This window comes from Triticum dicoccoides, chromosome 5B (genome assembly GCF_002162155.2).
Source record: "Triticum dicoccoides isolate Atlit2015 ecotype Zavitan chromosome 5B, WEW_v2.0, whole genome shotgun sequence".
Taxonomy (NCBI): Eukaryota; Viridiplantae; Streptophyta; class Magnoliopsida; order Poales; family Poaceae; genus Triticum; species Triticum dicoccoides.
In genome coordinates this window covers 138758330-138764790 of record NC_041389.1, presented here as the reverse complement: position 1 = coordinate 138764790, position 6461 = coordinate 138758330, and positions in this window count along the sequence as shown.

Sequence of the window (6461 nt, the reverse complement as noted above, 5' to 3'; positions counted from 1 at the left end):
GCCGCACCCTGAGTCTTGGCGCCTCCCTCCCCCTGCTACACCTCTTCCTCCTCCCGTGGTTGCTTGGCGAAGCCCTGCCGGAGTACTGCATCTCCACCACCACCACGCCGTCATGCTGCTGCTGGAGCCTTCTTCCTCAACCTCTCCTTCCCCCTTGCTGGATCAAGAAGGAGGAGACGTCATCCGCTCCGTACGTGTGTTGAACGCGGAGGTGCTGTCCGTTCAGCACTTGGTCATCGGTGATTTGGATCACGGCGAGTACGACTCCATCATCCCCGTTCTCTTGAACGCTTCCGCTCGCGATCTACAAGGGTATGTAGATGCACTCCTATCACTCGTTTCTTAGATGAACTCATAGATGGATCTTGGTGAAACCGTAGGAAAATTTTTAATTTTCTGCAACGTTCCCCAACACGTGGGACTTTTGAGGAGCCTCCTACTGGATTGATACCTTGGTTCTCAAAAACTGAGGGAAATACTTACGCTACTTTGCTGCATCACCCTTTCCTATTCAAGGAAAACCAACGCAAGCTCAAGACGTAGCACCAAGGCCTTAGGAGCTTCTTCAAATGCATCAATCTCTTCTTCAAGCTTATCCTTGCCTTTTAGCTTGTGGTCTCGTGCTGGAAGATCATCTTGAGCTTGTGTCCCCTCGAAAGAAGTAGGATCATACCTCTCTTCTTGAGGGACAAACTTCATCTTGGGGTATTGATCTTCTTCCCACTCAACTCTATTTGCTTTGAACTTTCGTTCAAAACAAACACCTTGATTCTTCCGGTGCCTTCCTTGCTTACGTACAATTTCCTCAAATTGGTTACTTCCAGCAAGGCTCTTGTAAACATCTTTCTCTATAATTCCATTAAATAAGTTATGTTCTTGCTCAAGTGTAACTTGGCTAAGAGAATCATTAGTGGAATCAACAGAACTACTAGAAGCAACAATATTGGATTTAGCATGATTATTGTTACTACTAGAAGAAGAATCTTTCTTACTCTTGTTGCTAGATTTTACTTGTGGCATGTAAGTAGACAAGAGTAAATGCTTGGCAATGTAAGAAGAACTTTTCTTATGAAGATCATCATTGATGGCTTTTAAGAACCCATGTTCTTTCTCTAGATTGAGCTTCTCGAAGTGTAGCTTGTCGTGAGTTTTTAAAAGTTCTCGATGATCTTCTAAAGTAGTTTCATGAGCTAACTTAAGAGTGTTTGGTTCTTTAGTTAGACACTCAATGTCCTTATTATCATTATCATTCGTTTCATCTTGATTAGCATGATTAATAGCAATTTCATCATAGTATTCATCACTAGAGTTGTCGACAAGTAAATCATCATCACCTAGCAAATCATCTTCATCACTTTTGAAATCAACATACTCGGGGTGTGATACCTTGGGGCCTATAGCCATGAAGCACCTTCCAATTCCTTCATTTGGTGACTCAAATATGTCATAGTAGTTGGTTGACACAAGTGCTAGACCGGCAACACCTTCATCTTGAGTATATTCGGAGTCGTAGTGATAACTTCTCTCGGAGTGGTGGTCGGAGTCTGAACCGGATACCCATTCACCAACATGAGCTTGATGTCTTTGTTTTGTGTAGCTCCTTGATGACTTGTCCTTCCTTTCCGAATTCTTGCTTCTTCAAGAGGTTCTTCGTTCATAGCGATCATCTCTACTCCTTCTCTCTCTTGGAGGTGATTCTTCTCTTTTGCTTCTCCTTTTAGGTGAGTCTTCTCTTCTTTTGTAGGGAGCCATACACTCATTGGAGTAGTGTCTAGGTCTTCCACAATTGTAGCAATTTCGCTCACGACTAGAAGATCTTTTGTCATTGTAGAACCTTGACTTGGAACTCCTTTCCTTGCTTCTACTCTTGTAAGACTTGTTGAAATTCTTCACCATTAAGCTCAATTCTTCATTGAAGGCTTGTTTCTCACTTGATGATGTAGGAGCATCACATGAGGCTTTGTAAGCACCACTAGACTTGTTGTGAATCTCTTCTTTATCCTTGAGTGACATCTCATGAGCAACAATTCTTCCAATGACTTAGGTTGGCTTGAGATCTTTGTAATTTGGCATCATTTGGAACAAAGTGCACATGGTATCAAATTTTCCATCCAAGGCTCTTAGGATCTTCTTGATGATGAATTTGTCGGTCATTTCTTCACTTCCTAAGCCGGCAATCTCATTTGTGATGAGAGCAGGCCTAGAGTACATTTCAGAGACACCTTCACCATCCTTTATTTTGAACTTGTCAAGCTAACTTTGAAGCACATCCAACTTGGATTCCTTGACGGAGTCTGTACCTTCGTGCATATCAATCAAAGTATCCCAAATTTCCTTTGCATTCTCAAGACGGCTGATTTTGTTGAATTCTTCGGGGCACAATCCATTGAATAGGATATCGCAAGCTTGAGCACTATATTGCAACATCTTCAATTCTTCCATGGTAGCTTCACGATTTGGTTCTCTCCCATGAAAGAATTCACCTTGCAAACCAATGCACACAATAGCCCAAACGGCAGGGTTATGTCCAAGAATCATTTTCATCTTATGTTTCCAACTAGCAAAATTAGTACCACAAAGTAAGGACCTCTACGGTGGTAATTTCCCTCGCTAGACGCCATACTCTCCTAGGTTGTGAAACCAAGGCTATGATCACCAAAGCTATGGAAATCAAGGCAACTGGAGACCAATGCTCTGATACCACTTGTAGGATCAAAAGTATGTCTAGAGGGGGGGGGTGATTAGACTACTTGACCAAATAAAAATCTAGCCTTTTCCCAATTTGAAGTCTTGGCAGATTTTAGCAAGTTAGCACTAGTCAAGCAATCAACCTACACATGCAAATCTAAGAGTATAGCAGCGGAATGTAAATCATTGCATATGAAGGTAAAGGGGAGGAGTTTGGAGGGAGCAAACGCAATGTAGACACGGAGATTTTTGGCGTGGTTCCGATAGGTGGTGCTATCGTACATCCACGTTGATGGAGACTTCAACCCGCGAAGGGTAACGACTGCGCGAGTTCATGGAGGGCTCCACCCACGAAGGGTCCATGAAGAAGCAACCTTGTATATCCCACCGTGGCCATCGCCCACGAAGCACTTGCCTCACTTGGGTAGATCTTCACGAAGTAGGTGATCTCCTTGCCCTTACAAACTCCTTGGTTTAACTCCACAATCTTGACGGAGGCTCCCAAGTGACACCTAACCAATCTAGGAGACACCACTCTCCAAAAGGTAATAGATGGTGTGTTGATGATGAACTCCTTTCTCTTGTGCTTCAAATGATAGTCTCCCCAACACTCAACTCTCTCTCACAGATTTGGCTATGGTGGAAAGATGATTTGAGTGAAAAGCAACTTGGGGAAGGCTAGAGATCAAGATTCTTGTGGTTGGAATGGAATGTCTTGGTCTCAACACATGAGTAGGTGGTTCTCTCTCAGAAAATGAATGCTGGAAGTGTAGGCACGTTCTGATGGCTCTATCCACGAATGGTGAATGGGTGAAAGGGTATATATAGCCTCCACACAAAATCAACCATTACACACAGATTACAAAACTCAGTGAGACCGAATAGTGAAACTCGGTCAGACCAATCTGGTTCAAAATGTGAACATTACGCTTTTCGGTGGGACCGACATGATCAACTCGGTGGGACCGATGTGCTAGGGTTAGGGAATAAGTTGATCTCGGTGAGACTGATCACATGAACTCGGTGGAATCGATTTCAGTAATAGGCAAACCGAGAGTTGGTCAGGCAAACTCGGTGGCACCAATCGCTCATTTTGGTGAGACCGAAACATTATGAAAAGGAAACAAAGAGTTTTCATTGCGAACTGGGTGGGACCGATCGCTCATTTTGGTTAGACCGAAATGTTACGAAGGGAAACAGAGAGTTTGCAATCCGATCTCAGTGAGACCGAGATCCCTATCAGAGAGACCGAAGTGATTAGGGTTTGTGGCAGTGGCTATGTCAAATGAACTCGGTGGCGCCGGATAGATCAAATCAGTGGGGCCGAGTTTGACTTTAGGTTTAGGACATATGTGGATATGAGAAAGTGGTTGAGGGTTTTTGGACCATATCACTAAGCATTTTGAGGAAGTAAGCCATTAAGCAACACCTCATCCCCTTTTAATAGTATTGGCTTTCCTATGGGCTCAATGTGATCTTGGATCACTTAAATGAAAATGTAGAGTCTTGAGCTTTTTGCCAATATGTGTCCTTAGAATTTTGAGTGGTCCACATCTCTAGTCCATGCCATGCTAATCATTAAACTTTTTGAAATGATCATCTTGAAAGAGTATTAGTTCAATGAGCTATATGTTGTTAGGAATTACCAAAACCACCCAGGGATTAGTTGCATTTTTAGCATGTCACTATCAAAGGTATAATGTGTAAAGTAAGCAGATGCAATTTAATCAAATTGGAAGCAGTACAAGCTAGGCACCATATGCAACATGCAACCACATTTGACAGTGCTAAGTTAAAACAAGCACCTGGGTTGGTTATGTGTGGCAATTGAGATCATCGACTGCGGAGGTACGTTTACTGTCTCCATCTGTTAACACTACACCATTAGTGCGCTGAAACGCTTAGTGCTTATCTTCAAATTACACTAGAACGACTTCTGTCTTTTCTTTTGTGTATTCATCAACACCGCGTCAGAGTCTGTAATACCCATGCATAAAAAAAGTAGTGTGAGTATGGGTGAAGTGTGTGCATAAGTAGTATAGTGTAAAAGTAGCAGATGGCAGGTCGGTGTGAAATAAATGACGGGAGACATATGATAGCTCTACAACATGCATGGCACATGAAATTCCTAGACTCTAGGATTTTGAAATATGAGCACAGGGATGGCTGGGAAATGCAGATGATCCTCCAGCACACCACAAGGTGTGGTCCTATGAAAATAATAGTCGACTGAAAACAAATAGGTCAGTCCATTTTTTCTGCACTGTCCGATGTACAATGAACGGGCATATCGCCTTTATCTCCCTCCAGCCAGTCAGTGTTGACAATCTTCCTCGAAACGCCAGCGACCACCGGCCCAGCCCCTGCCTCCGCCCTCCCCTCGACCTCATCGCACCACCGTGCTTGGTACCACCCCCGGCAATCCCTTCAAGCCTGCCAACCTCCAGATCAGGCGCAAGCAGCTCCTGCGCCCCACACCCCTATGATAGACACCGATGCGCCGCTTCCCCAGTGAACATGCGGACTAGGTGCTCCGCGCGCCTAAGCGGGTGCTGCTTCTTTTAATTGCGAATCAACTGACCCTGAATTGAAATCCAAGCAGGCTACCGACCTGTAGACAAGGTGAAATAGTAAATGGGAGGAAACCTTGTGCATTTAGTATCACGGAGAAAATGGAGTAAGAAGCGCTCAACGAGTTTCTTTTGTCGGACGAATACGGTGTGAGCATAGACGTAAGATTTGCACGAATAAGGGAAGAGGAGTACCTCTTTCTACTGGCAGTGCCGTGTCCTCCTTCTGTTTTTCCAATGATCTTCTTGTGGTTCGTTGGAAATGAGAAGTTGTGGAGGACGGTGGAGCCTTGGATGAACCCATGGCCAAGTTGTTGAGTGTGGTGCGGTGGCCGTCAGTTGGCGGCAGGGAACCAGATCCGAGGCGGCGAACACCGACGTAGCGGAACAGCTCCGGTGCGGTGGACGACTGTGATAGTGGAGCAACAACGGTGAGGCACAGGACGGCGTGGTGGAAGTGGTTCTAGTAGGGCACACATCGGCGTCGGTGTCGTGCAAGCAGCTCTGCCTTAGCTTCAGCTGCTAAGTCCTTGAGGGCATTGCGGTTGCGGTTGCGTGATGGAGGAGGGCGGCAGTGGATTGGGCGCGATGGGGTGGAGGACGGAGGAGGCTCGGGTTTCACGGCTGGTGGAGAGGGCATTTTGGCACCCACAGAGTATGAAATGGGGAAATGGAGGGAGGGAGGAACTAAGGGGGAATAATGTTTCGGTTTGGGACGCGCTTGTTTGAAATTTGGGGAAAGTTACAAACTTTGCCCCCATCTAAAATTTCGGACATATTGCGGGTCGGGGGTAGGACAGTAATCTTAGGTGCCCCAAATGGTGGGCGGGATAGATTTCAGCTGAGCGCATGGGTGTTTAGGCGCCCACGGCGTATGAATGCTTCTCAGAGGTGGTTGAGACTGGCTGTCGGGGGTTGGGAACTACATATGCCAAGGGATGGCTTATCATGGTGGGGGCGAGTAGGACGTCGCCGGTGCCTGGAAACGAGATGAGGCGAAGACATGCACACCGGCGGATCTTACCCAGCTTCAGGGCTCTCTGAGGAGATAACACCCCTACTGCTGCTCTGCGGGGTCTCCACATGATCACTATGGCAAAGTGAATACAAGCTTGCTCCTAGAGCTATTTCTGGAGGCAGGAGAGGGCAAGGCTAGCTCTCTCCTTCCTATGGTGTCTGTCTAAGGCTAATGGATGCGAACCC